Source organism: Leptopilina boulardi, unplaced genomic scaffold (genome assembly GCF_019393585.1).
Source record: "Leptopilina boulardi isolate dan_hultmark-lab unplaced genomic scaffold, ZJU_Lbou_2.1 LbouV2_55, whole genome shotgun sequence".
Taxonomy (NCBI): domain Eukaryota; kingdom Metazoa; phylum Arthropoda; class Insecta; order Hymenoptera; family Figitidae; genus Leptopilina; species Leptopilina boulardi.
In genome coordinates, this window is record NW_026138000.1 from 2,354,819 (window position 1) to 2,376,393 (window position 21,575).

Genomic DNA, 21,575 nt, shown 5'->3' on the forward strand with positions numbered 1-21,575 from the left:
AAAAAATTACAAATTTCGAAACAAATTTAAAAATTTTCAAAATATTTCAAAAATTTTCAAAAATTAAAATCAAAATTTTTTAAAAAAAAAAAAGAAAACCTTTCGTCATGGTACTCGTTTTCTACTAACTCAAGGACGTTAAATCTGAATTTAAACATATTTTCAAAGATAGTTTTCCATTTTTTGGAATTTTCAAAAAAAAATTCAAAAATATTTTGAAATTTGTAAACAGGAAAAAAAATACCGTCATTGTACTCGTTTTCTACTAACATATGGACGAGGAATACGAATCTAAAGTCGGAAAATTTCAAATACTAATGTCTTAATATAGTAGCGAGTTGAAAATTTCAAAAAAAAAAAAAAAAAAAAAAAAAAAAAAAAAAAAAAAAAACGTGGAAAGCAAAAAGAAATTTTCTTGTGTTCTTGAGAAAATATTTTTAGGAACAATATTAGTCATGATACTCGTTTTCTACTAATTCAAGAACGTTAAATCTGAATTTTAACATATTTTCAAATATAGTTTTCAAAATTTCTCAAATCAACAACAAACTCGACTATAAATTGCATTAAAAAAATTTCTCCCCTACTTTTAGATATAATTTACGATATTTATATATATATATACAATTCCGCGACATTTTCTTTTTCACTTCACGTTTTTTTTTTTGAAAATAAATTTAATAATCGTAAAAATACAATTGTTAATAAATAAAATTTAAACATAAATTCTATTTAATTGTTTATTGAAAAATGACTTTAATTTTGTGAAAGTGAGAAAATATTTATTTTTTTTTTTCCTTCTAAACAGCTCTCACAGAGAATGCAAAACGGACACATAATTCTGGTTTGTAATAAAATAAGCAATGCGACATGAACTATATATATATATCGTTCAATTCAAGTATATATATATATATATATATATATATATACATATAAAAAATAAAAAAAAAAAATATATAAAGTCGCAAATCATTGAGCTTCTTTTATTCGCCATGACAGTTTGATTGTCTATGCGTGCGCTTATGGGTTACGGAGAGAGAAAATTATGCGACACGCCCCTGTTTAGAAAAATCATACGATTCAGTGTATATAACATCGATCTCGTTTATCCCCTTTTGATAGGCGCGAGAGATTGTGCAAAACTTGATTTGCATCAAGAACGCCATTTTTTTTTTCAATTCACTCGACGCCATTCCTTCTTTTTTTTTTTTTTTTTTTTTTTTTTTTTTTTTTTTTTACAAATCATTGATTCAATAAATAAATCGTATTCAGAGTTTATTATAGAAAATTATTTGTCTGTGTATGTGCATGTTTTAATGATCATTTGATTAACAAACTTTGGAATCTAATTGTAAAAAATAGGGCCTTATTTTTTTTCTGAAGGTGGGGGGGGGGGTAGAATTTTCCCAAAAAAAAAAAAATATTATTTTAATAAGCAAATAATAGCGGGAGATTTTTTAATTAATAATTTACCGATATAATTAAAAAAAAATTTTAATTTAAATTTTATTTTATTTTTTTTTTTGGGAGGGGGGAAATTGAATTTTTTTTTAATACTCAAATTATCTCGAAGTGAAATTTAATATTTTACCGAAATAATTTAAAAAAAAAAACGCTTTCGATTTTTTTTTTTTTTTTTTTTTTTTTTTTTTTGAGGTTTACTTTATAATATATTGCAAAATAATATATTTCATTTGCAAGGGACCACCTACGCACAAGTTTGCAAGTTTTTCGACAATAAGTCACAGCATGAATCTGCTTGAGGCTGCGTATGTTCTCGCGCATTATCGACTCATTTCATTCACGTTGCTCGTTAATTTTTTTTTTCATTTTTTTTTTTTTTTTTTTTTTTTTTTTTTTTTTTAAGAAGACCAAACACCCCGGGCAAATTATCCACTCAAACTGGTCCCCCACATATAATCGAACACTTTACACTCAATTTTTTTTTTTTTTTTTTTTTATATAAAATTCTTCAGCGTACAAATTTTTCTTTACTTGTATTAAATTTTTACTTTTTTTAAATTTTATTTTAATTTTTTTTTTTTTTTGTTTTCGAAATAATTCACAAATAACTAGATTTAAAAAATAATAATTATAATAAAAATAGTAATAATAATAATAATAATAATAATAATAATAATAATAAAAATAGTTATAATAATACAATAAAAATAATAATAATAATAATAAACAATTAAAAGTATAATTGTGTATCAAATAAATTATTAGCAAAAAAAGTGTAAAGTGAGCATTGAAATTAAAAAAAAAAATGTACATTACACTTTACATGATAATAAATGTATAGTAAAAAAAAATGTGCATTATTCATTGCAGTAATGAAAAGTCAATATAATTTTCTATGAAAAAAAAAATGATAAAAAAAAATTTATATAAAATTGAGAAACATAAGAAGAAAAATAAAATTAAAAGCGCGTTTGCATATAAATAAAAAAGAAAAAAAATTTTAATTGCATAAAATTCAAAAAATTTTAAATATTTTATTATAATATTTATTTATTTATTATTATTATTTTATAATATTATATAATAATAATAATAATAATAATAATAATAATAATAATATAATAAAATATAATAATGTTATAAAAACAAAAAATATATAAAGAAAATAGTAAAAATAATCAAAAAATTGTCCACTTTAATTTTTGAGAAATGTTAGAAAAAATTGTATTTTCTTTTTTTTTCGAGAAAATTCAATTTTACTTCCAAACCATTTAAAAAAAAAAAAAAAAAGAAAACGAACTTAAATCCTCAAAGAATAACTCTACATCTCAAATCCGTACGTGAAGATTCATAATAAGTCTCTTGAACCGTGAAATTTCAAAAAAAAGAAAGTCCTCCCTAATTGTCATTTCATGGAAAAAAAAATTAGCGGACAAATTTTTATACAAAAAAAAAATGTAAAAATTTACATTTTCATTTTTTCAAAATATATGTATATATATATATATATATATATATATATATATATATATATATATAATTCTCAAAAGCTTTTTTTTTCACATTTCTTGCTCCTACAATAGCTTCTATTCTTTATGAAATATTTCAGGTTAAAAAAAATTGTACCTATTTTTCAAACTGATCTTGAAATTGGATTAAAACTATTTTGTTCCTACAAATACCTATTTTAAACCTAGATTGAAACTAGATTGAAACTAGATTGAAACTAGATTGAAACTAGATTGAAACTAGATTGAAACTAGATTGAAACTATATTGAAACTAGATTGAAACTAGATTGAAACTATATTGAAACTATATTGAAACTATATTGAAACTATATTGAAACTATATTGAAACTATATTGAAACTATATTGAAACTAGATTGAAACTAGATTAAAACTAGATTGAAACTACATTAAAACTACATTGAAACTACATTGAAACTACATTAAAACTACATTGAAACTACATTGAAACCAATTTGTTCCTACAAGTACCTATTTCAAATCTATCTGGAAACTATCTTGAAACTAGATTTAAAATAGATTGAAACTAGATTAAAACTAGATTGAAACTAGTCCGTGCCTACAAAGTACCAATTTGAAATCCATCTTCTAACTAGATTAAAACTAGATTCAAAACAATTTTGTGCTAATACAGTACCTATTTTGTACCAATCTTGAAACTAGATTAAAACTAGATTAAAACCATAATGAAACTAAATTAAAACTAATTTAAACCTACAAGTACTCAATTTAAACCTACCTTAAGTCCATTTAAACTTATTTAAAAACTAATTTAATCCTATTTTGAAAGTAGATTGAAACTAAAGGACAGTTCAATGTAGGTCTAAAATAGGTTTAAAGTAGTTTCAACGCAGGTTTAAATTTAGATTCATTTTAGTTTCAAAATAAGATCAAAATGGGTACTTTATAGGCTTTAAATTAGTTTCAATCTAGTTTAAAGATATGTTTGAAAAAGGTATTTTGTAAATCCAAGTTGGTTTCAATCTAGTTTCAAAATAGGTTTAAAGTAGGTATTTTGTAGGTTGAAATTAGTTTTACTCTAGTTTCAAAATAGTTTCAGTTTGGTTTAAAATAATCCCAATGTAGATTCAAGTAGGTTCAATGTAGGTCCAATAAAGGTTCAAAATAGTTTCAATTCAGGCTCAAAATAGTTTCAGTCTAGTTTCGAAGTAGATTAAATTTAGTTTCAAATAATTCTAGTGTAGATTCAAGTAGGTTCAATGTAGATCCAATAGAGGTTCAAAATAGTTTCAATGCTGGCTCAAAATAGTTTCAGTCTAGTTTCAAGGTAGATTTAATTTTCATTAAAATAATCCCAATGTAGATTCAAGTAGGTTCAATGTAGTTTTAATATAGGTTCATAATAGATTCAATGCAGGCTCAAAATAGTTTCAAATTAAAATTGGATGCTTCATAGTTTTAAATGAATTTCAATCTAGTTTTAATCTAGTTTCTCTATACTTGCAAAGCGGGCTTAAAATAGTTTCAAAAGCAAAATAGGTGCTTTATAGTTTTAATTAAGTTTAAATCTAGTTTCAATCTATTTTCAATCTAGTTTCAATGTAGTTTTAATCTAGTTTTAATCTAGTTTTAATCTAGTTTCAATCTAGTTTTAATCTAGTTTTAATCTAGTTTCAATGTAGTTTCAATCTAGTTTTAATCTAGTTCCAATCCAGTTTCAATGTAGTTTCAATCTAGTTTTAATCTAGTTTCAATCTAGTTTTAATCCAGTTTTAATCTAGTTTCAATCCAGTTTCAATGTAGTTTCAATCTAGTTTTAATCTAGTTCCAATCCAGTTTCAATGTAGTTTCAATCTAGTTTTAATCTAGTTTCAATCTAGTTTCAATCTAGTTTCAATCTAGTTTTTCTATAATTGCGTTTCCTTTAAAATCACACGACTTTCTCTATATATGTATATATTTTTTCGATTCTTTCAAATAATTTGCAGCAAAAAAAACACGGTAAAAAGAATTCAAAAATTAAAAAAAAAAAAAAAAAAAAAAAGAAATCCAATGAGATTATTTTCAAATGTTTTCGCTTTTTATTCTCAACATTCTTATTGAAGCGCATCCATATAAACACGAGCGGAAATACCGTGACTCTACGGGTCGCAGGTCCATTCAATGAGACAGAGTCCGGGTTATGGTTAACTTCATTCACAGCTATCGTCCTAACACAACCGGTCTTGCAACGAGCAAACGATATGCCACAGCATGTGCGCCTCTTCTGACGTACGAGCTTTTATTAATTGACAAAAAAAAAAAAAAAAAAAAAAACCTAACCTAATAAAAAAAAAACAAAAAAAAAAACCGGTCAGATTTAAATTACATTGAATGTCCTCTCTCTCTTTTTATTTTCTCTCGTCCCGGAAATATTGTCATCGATGCATAATTATACAATAATTATGGCGCCAAGTCAAAGTCTACTGGCGCCAATAAAAAAAAAAAAAAAACGAATCTCCCAAAATAATCATCATGCTAATCATGTCTCTACTATTTTTTTTTCTTTTTTTTTTTTGATTTCGTGAAAGTTTTGCGCGGAATTACAAAATACGTTTTGTAATTATTGACCACTTCTAGATTTTTATCGAAGCGCGCGCGCTCATTTATATATATTAACATGCCGATAGCGGGTATGGTTCCCACAAAAGAAATTTCAATTGTAAAGTGACTAACAAAAAAAAAAAAAAAAAAAAAAAGAGGAAGAGATACGGTGTCCATTTAGATAGGACATTTTTGAGGACTTGGCCTTGAAAACATTTTGTGTAGAACTTTATTTGCATTTTGTCTCGCGATTGGAATAAGGTATAAGAGTCAAAAAAATTTTTTTTTTTTTTTTTTTAAGTATTTCATATAGAGAGAAATCATTAATCGAGATGAAGAAGATTCAATATTATATATGGGACTGTGATAGTCGGATGTTTACGCGTCCTATATATATATATATATTTTTAGCCCAAGTGTATATATTATTCAACCAGAGTGACACTTGAAATATTTAATGCTTTCATGTGGTAATTAAAATTTGCCCACAATTTCTGAATGGCTATTAAATCAACGTTCTCGTCGAAAAGTATATTATACCTACGTATATATATATAATTTGATAACGGAAACCAATGTGAGATAAATCTTTAAAGAGAATTAGTGTTTCAGATGATGATTCTGAATGGAAATATTGTGAGGAAATTTTTTTTTTAAAGAGAAAAAAGAATACTGTAACTTGCTTGGAGCATTTTAAAAACTTGATTGAAACTAGATTAAAACCAGATTGAAAATTGGTAGAAACTACATTAAAACTAGATTGAAAATTAGTAGAAACTAGATTAAAACTAGATTGAAAATTAGTAGAAACTAGATTAAAACTAGATCGAAACTTTCTTATAACTATTTTAAAGCTAAATCGAAACTTGATTTTAAAACTTTATTGAAACTAGATTAAAAATTGGTAGAAACTAGATTGAAACTAGATCGAACATAAGGGATAATTAAATGTAGGACTAATTTAGATTAAAAGTAGTTTCAATACAGGCTCAAATTAGTTTTAAACTAGTTTCAAAGAAAAATGTAATTTTAGATAAAATAAGTTCAAAGTTGGTTCAAAGTAGTTGCAATGTAGTTGCAAATTAAATTCAATCTAGTTTAAAGTTACAATCAAAATTGGTACTTTGCATTTTTAAGTTAGTTTCAATATAGTTTTAATCTAGCTTCAAAATAGGTGTAAGGTAGGTACTTTTGTTGGCTCAAATAGTTTCAATTTAGTTTTAATCAAGATTCAATCTGGTTCCAATCTATTTTCAAACTAGTTTCAAACTAGTTTCAATCTAGTTTCAATCTAGTTTCAATCTAGTTCCAAATTAATTTTACTCCAGTTCCTATCTAGTCCCAATCTAGTTTAATTCTAGTTTTACTTTAGTTTTACGCCAGTTTCAATCTAGTTTTACTCTAGTTTCAATATCGTTGCAAAATATGGGTTCAAATTGAATTTAAAATATCCCCAAAATAGGATCATTGTAATTCAATATATATATATGTATATATATATATATATATATATATATATATATATATATATATATATATATATAATTTTGATAACGGAAATCAATGTGAGATGAATCTTAAAAAAAGCAGCGGTAGCAAAGAAAAAGTATAGAATTAAAAATGCATTTATACTTTTTTCATGGAGGCGATAATGGGATTCATAAAAAAGAACTACCTGATAAAACGATGAGCATTAAATTTTCAAGAATCTTAATATACAAAATAATTATAAAATTTAAAGTGCAGTTGTAATACACTAAATTATATATCTTTTAAATCTTCTTTTTCCAGTGCATTAAAAATAAATATATTTTAACCTCTATAAACAAATAAACTTTATGTGTATGAACCTAAACTCTACTACCTTTTTTTATTGAAAATAGTTTGAAATTATATTGTAGCTAATTTAAAACTAGATTGAAACTAGATTAAAACTAGTTTTAGACTACAAACTACCTATTTTAAACTTATCTTGAAACTAGATTGAAACTATATTGAAACTAGATTGAAACTATAATGAAACTAGATTGAAACTAGATTAAAACTAGATTGAAACTATATTGAAACTAGTTTTAGACTACAAACTACCTATTTTAAACTTATTTTGAAACTAGATTGAAACTATATTGAAACTAGATTGAAACTATATTGAAACTAGATTGAAACTAGATTGAAACTAGATTAAAACTAGATTGAAACTAGATTGAAACTAGATTGAAACTAGAGTGAAACTAGATTAAAACTAATTTGTGCCTACAAAATACCAAAATGTTAAAACTAGATTTAAACTATATTAAAACTAGATTAAGTCTACAATGTAATTATTGTAACAAAGTAACCTTGAAACTAGATTGAAACTAGATTAAAATTAATTTATGCTTGCATTGAACCTTCATTAGATCTATATTAAAACTATTTTGGACATACTTTGAGCCTGCTTTGAACCTATTTTGGACTTAAATTCAACTACTTTCAGTCTACAATAAAATTATTTTGATCTTACACTGAACCTATACTAAAACTACATTAAAAACTCTCTGTTTCTAACTTTGAATGAAAATGTTCCCTCGTGTATAAATAACCGGATATGCAAGAAAGAAAGAAAGAAAAAAAAATGAAAAACAAGACGGCTACCAAGAATTTGGTACATGTTGTCGGAGTCTCTCGTAGCTCAATTTGTCGAAGGAGATTAGTTTCGCGGTCTCTTGGATGAGGTGTTATTCACGTGTGTCGTTTTTGTTTTATTTAACCACTCCTCTTCAATATTTCCATTTCGTTTTTGGTGGCTGTCTTCCAAACTTGAAACTAAAGCAAATAGCAAGGGACTGATTCTTTTCACCCTTCCTTTTTATATATATTTGAATATAAAACCTACTCTGAACCTATGTAGGAACTATTTTGAACCTACTTTGAAACTATTTTTAAACTATTTTTAAACTATTTTGAACCTATTTTTAAACTATTTTTAAACTATTTTTAAACTATTTAGAAACTATTTTGAAACAATTTTGAAACTATTTTGTAACTATTTTGAAACTAGTTTAAAACTAGATTGAAACTAATTTCTGCCTACAAAGTACCTATTTTTAACCTATCTGGAAACTAGATTGAAACTAATTTGTGCCTACAAAATACGTGTTTCAAACCTATTTTGACACTTAAAGTTGAGTCTACAAAGTAACTATTTTAAACCTATCTGGAAACTAGATTCGAACTAATTTGTAAGTACATTAAAATTATTATAAACGTATTTTAAAACCAGATTCGAACTAATTTTTAAGTAAATTATAACTATTTTAAACCAACACTGGGCTTATTTTTAAAACCAAAATGAAACCTATTTCGAAACTATATTAAAACTAAGGGGCCATTCAATGTAGGTCCAATATGGGTTCAAAGTAGTTTCAATACTTTCAATGCAGGCTTAAATTAGTTTCATTCTACTTTAAAATTGAGATTACAGTTAGTAGTTTGTAGACTTAAATTAGTTTAAGTGTAGTTTTAATCTAGTTTCAATCTAGTTTTACCCTATAGACTGCAGGAAAGAATAAATTTAGGTTTTTTTTTTGCTGAATTTTGCTAAACGCCGACAAAAGGTTAATCTAGTTTTAAACTAGTTTCAATCTAGGTTCAATTTGGTTTTTAAAATAGGCCCACAATAGTTCCTGCAGCTGCAAAGTTGTTTCAATGCAGGCTGAAATTTGTTTCAATCTAGTTTCAAGATAAGATCAAAATATGTACTTAGTAGGCTCAAATTAGTTTTAAACTAGTTTTAATTCTAGTTTTAATCCAGTTTTCATTCTAGTTTTAATCTAGTTTTCATTCTAGTTTTAATCTAGTTTTCATTCTAGTTTTAATATAGTTTCAAACTAGTTTTAATGCAGTTACAATCTAGTTCCAATCTAGGTTTAATTTGGTTTTAAAATAGGCTCAATATAAACCGAATATAGTTCTCTTGTAGGTTCAAAATAGTTTCAATCTACTTTTACTATAGTTTTAAACAAGTTTTAAATGTAGTTACAATCAAGGTTTAATTTGGTTTTAAAATAGGCCCAGTATAGGCTCTAGGTAGCTGCTTTATAGGTTCAACATAGTTTTAATCTAGTTTAAGTCTAGTTTTAGTCCAGTTTTAATCTAGTTTTAATCTAGTTTTAGTCTAGTTTTAATCTAGTCTTAAGTTAGTTACAGTCTAGTTCCAATTTAGGTTTAATTTGGTTTTAAAATAGGCTCAATATAGGCCAAAAGTAGTTTCCTTATAGGTTCAAAATAGTATCAATCTAGTTTTAATTTAGTTTCAAACTAGTTTCTAATGTAGTTACAATCTAGGTTTAATTTGGTTTTAAAATAGGCCCACTATAGGCTACAGGTAGCTGCTTTATAGGTTCAACATAGTTTCAATCTAGTTTAAGTCCAGTTTTAGTCTAGTTTTAATCTAGTTTTAGTCTAGTTTTAATCTAGTCTAAGTCTAGTTTTAGTCTAGTTTTAATCTAGTTTTAAGCTAGTTACAGTCTAGTTCCAATCTAGGTTTAATTTGGTTTTAAAATAGTTTTAATCTAGTTTTAACCCAGTTTTAAACTAGTTTCAGTCTAGTTACAGTCTATTTTTCAAAATAAGCCCAAAGTAGGTTCAAACTAGTTTTAATGCAGTCTGAAATTAGTTTTAGTCTAGTTTCAACATAAAATATATAAATATAGTGCCGAGATTAATACAATTTTTTGGCAGCTTCTTTAAGTTCACATGCACTCAGATATGTTTAACAAAAAAAAAAATGATATGTAATGTGTGTTATACCCACGCAAAAAAAAAGAAAATAGTGTACCTCACACCTACGTTAAAAAAAATCAGCGCATAATCAATGTTACCACCTTATGGCTCATCTCTCTCTCTCTCTCTCTCTCTCTCTCTCTCTCTCTCTCTTTTGATGCACATGTAGGTTTACAGACGTATAGATTGTAACCGCGCGCGTACATATATATATATATATATATATATATATATATACCAAAAGAGCGCAGCAGAGGAGCGATGATTGCATAGCGGGGATCTCACCGAAGCGCGATTTATTATACGAAAACCTGTCCTCCTCGATCGACAAGGATGTGAGGTTCAAGAAGTGTATATATATATATAAAAAAAAACCGATCCCCAGCTATTTCTTCTTTGCTCCGGGTAAACGGCGCGCGTTATCGAGAGCGGCAAAAGGTGATTTAGAGGTTCGCCTGTTCATTATTTTTTGTTTTTATTTCTTCACCACCTCTTCCTCTTCTTTATCTTTTTATTTTTCTTCCTATTCTTCTTCTTCTTCTTCAAAATCTTCTTCTTCTGCTGCTGCTGCTGCATTTGCTTCGTTTTTTTTGTATCTTTGTTTGCATCTTATTCATTTTTTTTCTATTCCTTTCTTTTGTGGTATCTTCATAATATGTATAATATTTTCTTAACCATAAGCATCTATTGTTTCTGTACCTATATCTTTTTGTTGCATTATTGTACCTTGTGTACAGCTTCTATGTCATCTTTTCTAAATGGAATTTTTCATCATCTATTGTTTTTGTATCTGGTTTAATCTATATACAATTTGTAAAATTCGTACAATCTGTAGAATCTGTACAATCTGTCGAATCTGTATTATTGGTAGATTCTACACTAATTTTTTACTCCATTAAAATCAGCTTTAATGTCATTAAAATTTGTATATGCCTTATAACAACATTCTTAAACCAAAATCTGCATTAATTTTACTGCTTAAAAATTCTGCAATTATCGTCATTAATTTTTCCAGCATTCTAAACATCATATTCTAAATTGAAATTTGTATTAATTTTACTGTTTCAAAATTCTTTTCCATCATTAATTCTCCTAGCATTTTTAATATCATTTTCTACTATCGAAAATCAGTACAAATTTTGCTTTAATTTTTATAGCATCCATAGCATTATTTTGTATATATATATATATATATATATATATATATATATATATATATATTTATATACTGGAATCGGCATTAATTTTTGCAGCTTCATTAATTCTTTCAACATCCTTAACATCATTTTAAACTAAAATCTCCACTTTTCTTTAAATTCTCTTGTAATGTCATTAATTTTTCTAGCATTCTTAAAATCGTTCTGTATTACTAAAATCAGTACAAATTTTCCTGCTACAAATTCTTCAACGTTATTAATTCTTCTAGCATTCTTAATTCTAATAGTAAAATCTGCATTATTATTTTTTGCTGCTTTTTGTATTCATTTGTACAATTATTTTTAATTTTGGAGGATGATTAAAATCCTAAACTACAATTGGTGTTAATTTAACTGCTTTAAAATCATTAATTATTTTTCCAGTATTCTTAACATTATTCCGTACTACTAAAATCTGTAAAAAAAAAAAATATACTATTTTCTATTCTTTTACCATAATTTTTGTACCATTCCTAATATCATTTTGTACTACTAAAATCTGCATTATTTATCAATATTTTATATTCCTCTGCATCACCATCATCACCTTATGTGATCACCATCCTTTAACATAATTCTCCGTACTTCGTATTTGTCCTTATCTCAAATTGCATCATCATCATCATCATCATCAATATCATCGTCCTCGCATCTTTTGCACCATCTTTTGCATTTATTATTGATTCCAGTGTCAGCATAATCCTTCATCATCATGATACATACGTGTTCCTGTTTTCGCCTCTTCTTCTTCTTCTTCTTCTTCTTTTTCTTCCTCATCATCTCCCTTTATGCACTTGAAAGCACTATCTCCATGATTTTTTATCAAAATGCGGAAAAGTAGAGAATTTCCTCCGCGGGGGTAAAAAAAAACGTCACTCTTATGGGATATATGTTATGCAAAAAAAAGGAAGAAAGGGGAAGAAAAAAAATTAAGATTCGAGGCCGACAAATTGAGCGCGATAAAAGTTACCGGGTGCAACGAGCCACGCTGCTGTTTACATCTCCCAGCCTCCTCCTCCTCCTCCCCCCACCCCAACCATGAACACATTCGACGCGCGGGATTCACTTGCCGCGCGGCTTTTAACTTTACGACTGCGGTGTAAACGGAAACCCAGGTGAAATCAGCTTTAACCACAGCATTTACTCAAGCCACTAAAGCGTTCACTTCTTTATAAACGGTATTGCTATTATTTTACATAATACAGTTAATAATCCCTTTCTCTACGCTCTCGACATGATTATAGTCTTTAACAAATTTGAAATTAATTTTATATATATATATATATATATATATATGGAAAAAATACTAATCCTGAGAAATTTAAACATTGCAATATTTGAAAATCAATAGAATTTTGGAGAACTAAACTTCGTTGTTAAAATAATTTAAATTATATTTTTTTATATATTTTATACTATATTTTCAGTAAATTATATATTTATAATTCAAAAAGACCTAATAGTGACTACTGCGCAGCAGCAGAAGACAAGAGACACTTCTGCGCAGGTTCTAAAAGCATAAAGTGCTACTGCGCATGCTTGGAGGCATGGTAACTACAAATAGTGGTAATATGCAAAATTTTTAATGGTAGATTTGATATTCCCGACCTTATATTAGTAGAAAAGGAGTACCATGAAACTAGTGTTTTTTTTTTTGAAAATTTCAAAAAAAATATTAATTTTTGAATTTTTTTTAATACGTAAATACGAATAGTATCGATTTGAAAATAAACAATAGCGACAGTTACAATGATTGATAATAATAATAATAATAATAATAATAATAACAACAAAAATAATAATAATAATAATAATAGATATTTGTTATCAGATTCGAAATCCTTGACCTTATGTTAGTAGAAAACGAGTACCATGTCACTCAAATTGTTTTTTTGAAAAAAAAAAATTCAAATTTTTTTCCATTTTTGAGTTTTATAAACTATTGTAAATTCAAATTTTAGTATTCGACATTTATAATGTGAAATTTGAAATTCTTGACATTATGTTAGTAGATAACGATTACCATGAAGCTAGTGTTCTTTTTTTCAAAAATTTCGAATTGTATTTTCAAAATTTTTTTTGGTTTCTAAATAGTTTTTTTTTTTAATTAAAATTAACCGTTACTAACATTTCTTATTATTATCACCGATTTTAAATACTAGTTACAAAAAAATTTAACAAATTGTACAAAAAAAAAAAAAAATTTGTAACTCAAAATTCGGAAAAAATTTTCAAAAATAAAAAATAAACATTTTTTGAAAAAAAAAAAGAACAGGAGCTTCATGGTACTCGTTTTCTACTAATTCAAGGACGAGGATTCCAAATATCATATAAAATATTTGTGAATAAAAATAAGAAATTCAAAAAACCAAAAAAAAATTTTGAAAATACAATTCGAAATTTTTGAAAAAAAGAACACTAGCGTCATGATACTCGTTTTCTACTAACATAAGGTTAAGGATACCAAATATCACATCATAAATGTGGAATATTATTACAATTTGAAGTTACAATAATTTTTTTTTCAAAAAAATCCATAGGGATGTGAACCATGCATTTTGTTTTGTTTTGTAATAAGCCATAAATCGAAACTAAAAGATTACTATATCGTATTTAAAAATAAAAAAAGGGTAAATTCAAAAATCAAAAAAAATTTTGAAAACAAAATTTGAATTTTTTTTAAAAAAGAACACTAGCGTCATGGTACTCGTTTTCTACTAATATAAGGATGAGGATTCCAAATATGGCATAAAAAATATCGAATATTATCATTATTTGCAGTTATCAAAAATAATAATTATTATTATTATTATTATTATTATTATTATTATTATTTTCGATCATTGTAACTGTCACTATTATTAATTTTACAAATCGAAACTAATCGTATTTACGTATTAAAAAAAATTCAAAAATCAAAATTTTTTTGAAATTTTCAAAAAAAAAAACCACTTGCTTCATGGTACTCCTTTTCTACTAATATAAGGTCAAGGATTCCAAATATAATATTAGAAATATCAAATATTGTGTCACATTTGAAATCCTCGAGCTTATATTAGTAAAAAACGAGTTCCATGCCACTTTTTCAAAAATTTCAAATTTTTTTGATTTTCGCCTCTTTTTTATTATAAAAACAATAACAATCCGTGGTAAAAAATTGATTTTTTTTTACCGGTAAGCAATAAATTTTTTTTACACAAAAACCAATAAAATGTCTTAAAGAAAATCATATAATAAATTTTTTTTTTTTTCAAATTATAAAACGAAAATCAATGTCAACTATATTACAAAAGGTACACGCATACAATATATAATTTATTTTTCTTTGAATTTTCTAGTTTGTCAATTCATATATATATATATATATATGTTGTATAAGAAGCCACAAATACACGAAAAATAAAATAAAATTGATAAGGTTATATTTTCTGAAATCGCGTGGGTTTTTTAACATAATCTTTTTTTTTTTGCAATAAATATATAGCATTTCTCCTCATTTATTTTACTATCCGCAATTTAAGAAATATTGCAGTTAATTTTACAGGGCAAATGAGTTTGTTACTGAATTTTTTTTTTTTTCAATAAAAACAAGATTCTATATTTATATATATTAAAAAAAAAAATTATTTTATTATTTTTTTATATATATATATATTGTATATATGTATGTATATAGGTGGGTGTATGTGTGTGTGTGTGGTGATTTACGATGCGGGGAAGTAAAGATAAAAGTCGAAATGATCCTGCTGGGAACAAGGTGCTTAAAAGCCTATTTTTAAGTACTTAAAAAACGCCCGGTTAAATAAATAAAAAAGAAAAAAAAAAAAAAAAAAAATGAAAACATATAACCATCAAAAACAATGTACTCAATGTCATGTTAAACAAGATCATTAAATTCAAATCAAAACACAAAATCCAGTCGTTGTTCATTAATTTATCTCGTCTCTGTTCGATCAATTTCAGTCAATTATTATAACACTTTCATATGCAAAAAAAATATAATAATAATAAAAATAAAAAAAGTAATAATAATAATAGTTATAGTAACGATAATAGCAATAATAATAATAATAATAATAATAATAATAATAATAATAATAGTAATAAAAATAATAACAAAAATGATTTTTTTTTTAATTTCAAAAAATATTTTTTATGTTTTAAGGTTCCTATAAAGGGGGGGGGGTTCCTATATAGACGAGAACCAAAAAAAAAAGACAATGAGATAGAAAAAAAATGTGCGATTGAAATTTTTTACGAGCGCTAATTTTTTTTTTTTTTTTTTTTTTTTTTTTTTTTTTTTTTTTTTGCCAGAAATGGCGCAAGTCTTCAAACGGAAGAAGAGGAAAAGAGTATAAAAGAGGGAGATTTTCAAGTCCAGAACTTATACTATATGAGCAAAGAGTATAAAGAATATAATTATGGGTGTATGCACGCGCGATCGCCTTCACGCCTCGAACTCGCAATTAACTGACACGCTCACGCACCGACAACCCTTTTCGGAATATATATATATATATATATGTTTTTTTTTCTTTTTTTTTTTTGTTAACCGTTTTCAGGAAACAGTTTTTCCCCCTAAATTCAGATATACGAAAATTACTCTCCACTGTCCATCATTCTATTATAATATAGAATTCCAACGGGATTTATTTAAATACTTTTTTATTATTCAAAATAACGAATTTTTTCGAAGAAATTAATTGTGTGACAATATGCAAAAATTTCCAATGTTAAATTTAGAATTCTTGACATCAAGTTAGTAGAAAAGGAGTACCATGACGGTAGTATTATTTTTTTTTTTGAAAATTTCAAAAAAAAATTTGATTTTTGAAAATTTTTTTTCAAAAAGATAATATAAAATTTTCTTTTAGTATCGATTTATGGGTTATTGGACAACAAAAAAATTCAAAGTATATTCATGGTTTAAATTTCTTTGGGTTTTTTTTTTTTTTTGGAAGAAAATAATTGTTTTTTAAAACTATTTTATTATTCGCCAATTATGACGTGATATTTGGAATCCTTGACCTTATATTAGTAGAAAACGAGTACCATGACGCTAGTATTCTTTTTTTTTCAAAAATTTCGAATTTTAAAAATTTTTTTTTGAGTTTTGGATTTTTTTTTTTTTTTTGTTATTAATCGTAACTATCAATAATCGTTAGGGGCCGTCCAGAAACTACGTTACCACTTCTTCATTCTTTTTAGACCCCCTCCCCCCCCTCGTTACCATTGCGTTAAATGCATTTTTTTTAGATTTTTTGACCCCCTCCCCCCCCCCTAAAATAGGTAACGTAGTTTATGAACGTCCTCTTACTGATATTTCTTACTAATAACACCGATTTTACTTGTTACAAACCAATTGAATGAAAAAAAAAAATTTGAAACTCAAAATTCAGAAAAAAATTTCGAAAATACAAAATGAAAATTTTTTTGAAAAAAAGAATACGAGCTTCATGGTACTCGTTTTCTACTAATTCAAGGTCAAGGATTCGAAATCTGACATAAGGAATCGTCAGAAATACTAAAATTGTCCGAAAATTCAAAAAAAGAATAAAAAAAAAATTGGAAATTCCAAAAGTAAGGAACATTACGATTATGGTACTCCTTTTCTACTAATTCAAGGTCAAGGATTTCAAAACTCACTTCATAATTGGCGAATAATGAAATAAATTAAAGTTAAAACTATTTTTTTCAAAAAAATACGCGGAAATTTCGAATTATGTATTTTAAATTATCTAGTAACCGATAAATCGAAATTAAAATATTATTACTATACTGTATTTACAAATAAAAAAAAAATAAAAAAAATCGGAATTCAAAAATGGAAAAAAATTTTCAAAATAAAATTCTAATTTTTGAAAAAAAAGAACACTAGTGTCATGGTATTCGTTTTCTACTAACACAAGGTCAAGGATTTCAAATCTGACATTAGAAATTTAGAATATTATTAAAATTTGAAATTAAAATAATTTCAAAAATGAAAAAATGAAAAAAATTTTGTAAAAAATAACGCTAGTTTCATGTAACTCGTTTTCTACTAACATTAGGTCGGGGATTCCAAAAATGACATTTTTATTTAAAGAAAATTATAGTAACTTCAAATTTTGGTAATATTCGACATTTATTATGTAACATTTGGAATATTCTACCCTGTTTTAGTAGAAAACAAGTATCATGACACTAGTGTTATTTTTTTTCAAAAATTTCAAATTGCATTTTCAAATTTTTTTCGTCATTCTTTCCTTCTTTTTTTTAAATTTAGATTCGATAAATTTTTTTTCATACCAATTTACAATTTAAAATTCACCAATTTTTACAAAAAAAAAAAAAAAAAAAAAAAACCATTCAAAATAGTGTTTTCTTAATTATTTTTCGAAAATTAAAAAATTTATCCATAATAATTAAAAAAATTCAAAATACTTTTTTCCAAAAATCAGTAATAAAATTAAATTTTTCTCTTAAAATCTAAAAATTCTCCTTTTCCATTTTTTTTTTTTTAAATCGTAACGCATGAGAAAAATAGAATTGGAATTCGATTAAAAAAATACTACTCACCGAAAAGGGGAAGAAGGTGCTGAGAGAAATTTCCGTTTCTGGTCCTGTGTATGTGTCTATCTATGAAATTCTAAACACAATCGCTTACAGAATCACTGTTTCTGCAAAAAAAAAAAAAAAAAAAAAAAACGTCGATTTTTTCTTCTTCTTTTTTTTTTCTTCGTTCAACACTTAAATATTAGTCACAATTCACTTGGGGATAAAGGGTAAAATTTTCACTTTTTTTTTTCTTTTTTTTTTGGTTTTCCTTTTTTGCGTTCAGGAAAATTCACAATAAAAAAAAAACAACACAAAACACACTCTCAATCTTGCCTCGTATCAAGTTCCTCTTGTGAAGTTGTATCAAGGGCGTCCGTCGGAGGTGTGATTCGAAGAGAAGAAGCCTTGAGGGCAAGGTCCTAAATTAGAACGGTTTATCATTATCGTCATCGTCATCATCATTATTATTATTATTATCATCTTCAAAGACATCGTCAAATGTCAAAAAAAAAAAAAAAAATTCTAACGGTTTTTTTTCTAAATGACTTTTTATTGAAATAATAATAATAATAATAATAATAAAAGAGGGGAAGGGGGGAGAAATGTGATTAGAAAAAGTTACCAAAGAAAAATGTAGAGTAAAAAACAAAATAAAAAAACATCAAATTGGAACTTCAAAATATTTGTTTATCAAAATAGTTTTCGGTAAATAAAAAAAAAAAAATTTACATTAATTAACAAATTGAAATAAGGAAAAAAAATAAATAAAAGAGAAATCAAAAAATAATTAATTTTTTTTAATTAACAATTTAAAATTAAAGAAAATTAAAAAAAAAATTAAATTAATAAAAAGAAAACAAGATTCTTTGGTAAAAACTAAAAAAAAAAAAAAAAAAAATTAAATAAACAGTAAAATATGAAATTAATTTAATAATTAAAAATTTAAAAAAACAAACTAAATTAAATAAATATAAAATAAAACTAAAATAAAGTTGTTAATTAATAAATTAAAGTTACAGGAAAAAATTAAAAAAAAAAAATAAAAATAAAAAAAGAAAAATTGAATTTTAAACAAATTGTTAATTAATAAATTAAATTTAGAAAAAAAAATTGAATAAAATAAACAAAAATTCGTTAATTAACAAATTCAAATTAAAGACAAATTACATCGAAATAAAAGAAAATAAAAATCTTAACTAAATTAAAAGAAAATTTGTTAATTAACAAATTAAAAAAATAAAAAGAAAATAAAAATATTAATTAAATTAAAATTAAATTTAAAAAATTTAAATTTATTAACAATAAAAAATTAATAAAAAGAAAACAAGATTCTTTGGTAAAAACTAAAAAAAAAAAAAAAAATTAAATAAACAGTAAAATAAATATAAAATTAATTTAATAATTAAAAATTGAAAAAAACAAAATTAAATAAATATAAAATAAAACTAAAATAAAGTTGTTAATTAATAAATTAAAGTTAAAGTGAAAAATTCCAAAAAAAAATTGAAAATAAAAGAAGACAAATTGAATTTTGAACAAATTCTTAATAAATTAAAATTAGAAAAAAAAATTGAAAAAAAAAAAATTCGTTAATTACCAAATTGAAATTAAAGACAAATTAAATAAAAATAAAAGAAAATAAAAATAAATTTGTTAATTAACAAATTAAAAATAAAAAGAAAATAAAAAGAAAATAACAAGAATGTAAAAAGAAAATAAAAAGAAAATAAAAATAAAAAGAAAATAAAAAGAAAATAAAAATATTAATTAAATTAAAATTAAATTAAAAAAATTAAAATTAATTAAAAAAAAAAAATTAAATAAAATTAATTTAAAAAAAAAAAATTAAATAAATTAAAAAAAAAAATTTGTTATCTATTAAATTTAAAAAAAGAAAATAAAAATCTTAATTAATAAATTAAAATTCAATAAAAACAATTGAAATAATTTAAAAAGTAAAATAAATTTGTTAATTAACAAATTAAAAAAAAAGCAAAAAAAAAAAAAATGTAATAAAAAATCGAATTAAATTCATGAATGAAAAATTTATATCCAAAAAAGAAGAGTGGAAGATTGGGAAAATTCGATTATAATAATTGATGGGTTTAAAATAATTGATACCTGAATAATAAAATGTCGTTCACAATGTAAATATTGTATATTATTATAATTGTTAAATTGTTGCCAATTGTTGGGACATGAAATTATTAATGAAAAAATCCGGCAAATTATCAACGAGCGCAAACGTTTGACAGCGTTGGCGCTCTTCGTGCCGATGGTCCGCGGCCGCCACCGCCACCGGCGTTGACGCCGCCGCCGCTGCTCCAAGGCGCGAGACGCATAATTTGAGCGCATAACCGACGAGCGATTTCTCGCCCGGTTCCCACTGCTTGATATATATATTTCTATATGTATATATATATATATATATATGTGCCTTGGAATCCCTTTCGATTTTTTTTTCTCTTTTTCTTCCTTTTTTTTTTTTCTTTTTTCTTTTCTTTTATTTATTTATTTTTTTTTTTTAAGTTCTCACTTCCTTCTCACCTCCTCTACCAACATCTTCTTCCTTTTCCTCACTTCCGATTCTAATTCACCTGACTCATCCCTCACACCTATTCGCATTTTTGTTTTCACTGTCCTCACGGCTCTTTTAAATCATATTAATCTTCTTCATTCTCCAAACGATAGTTTTTTTTTTTTTTTTTTTTTTTTTTTTTTTTTTTTTTTTTTTTTTTTTTTTTTTGAAATTTGCAAATAATTTTTAATCCGTTTTATTCTAAAAAAAAAAAATTTTTTTTCTTAAATTTCATTATAGCTAATTATTTATTACTAATTACTAATTAATAGTTACTTTATATTAATTTGCTTAAAATTGGTTTCTTTAAAAATTTTTTTAGATTTATTATTATTATTTTTTGATAATTATTGTTATTTTATAATTATTATTATTATTATTTTATAATTATTATCATTATTATTATTATTATTTTATAATTATTATTATTTTATAATTATTATTGTTATTATTATTATTACTTTATAATAATTATTATTTTATTATTATTATAATAATAATAGTAATACTTTATTCCATTTATTAATTTTTAATATTAATTTCAAAAAACGTTTTTTTTTTTTTTTTTTGCTAAATTATCTAATTTCTATATAGTTATTATTATTTTTATTAATTAATTTTCATTGTAATTTCAACTAAATTGAAAATGATTTTTAATAAATTAAATTTTTGTTTTAGTAAATTAGAAATTATTTTTTTTTTTATTATATTTATTTTTTATTTCTATTTTATATTATATTTATTTTTTACTATACATTTATATTTGACTAAATATTTTGTATTTTACTGTATTTACGTGTTTTATTACATTTTATATTTTACGAAATTATTTTACCGATTATTTTACTATATTTACAATTTACTGTATTTATAAATTTTATTATACTTTTTGTTTTACTATTATATTATTATTATTCTTATTATTATTATTATTATTACTATTATTTTTATTATATTTGA

At 24.3% G+C, this 21,575-nt stretch overlaps 1 protein-coding gene across 3 annotated transcripts in view; it reads right to left on the reverse strand.

Annotated features, from left to right (window-relative positions):
* The window catches only part of LOC127290183 (uncharacterized), a 124,293-nt gene that overhangs the window by 73,915 nt on the left and 28,803 nt on the right, over positions 1-21,575 (reverse strand). The window contains exons 2-3 of one of the 3 annotated variants that reach the window (XM_051318614.1): positions 20,159-20,816; positions 18,059-18,456 (exon numbers count right to left, since the gene is read on the reverse strand). The gene's annotated coding sequence lies outside the window, so the exon portion shown is untranslated. Of the gene's footprint in view, positions 1-18,058; positions 18,457-20,158; positions 20,873-21,575 lie in introns of those variants that run through there. The other 2 variants (XM_051318615.1, XM_051318616.1) reach the window with 2 other exon arrangements.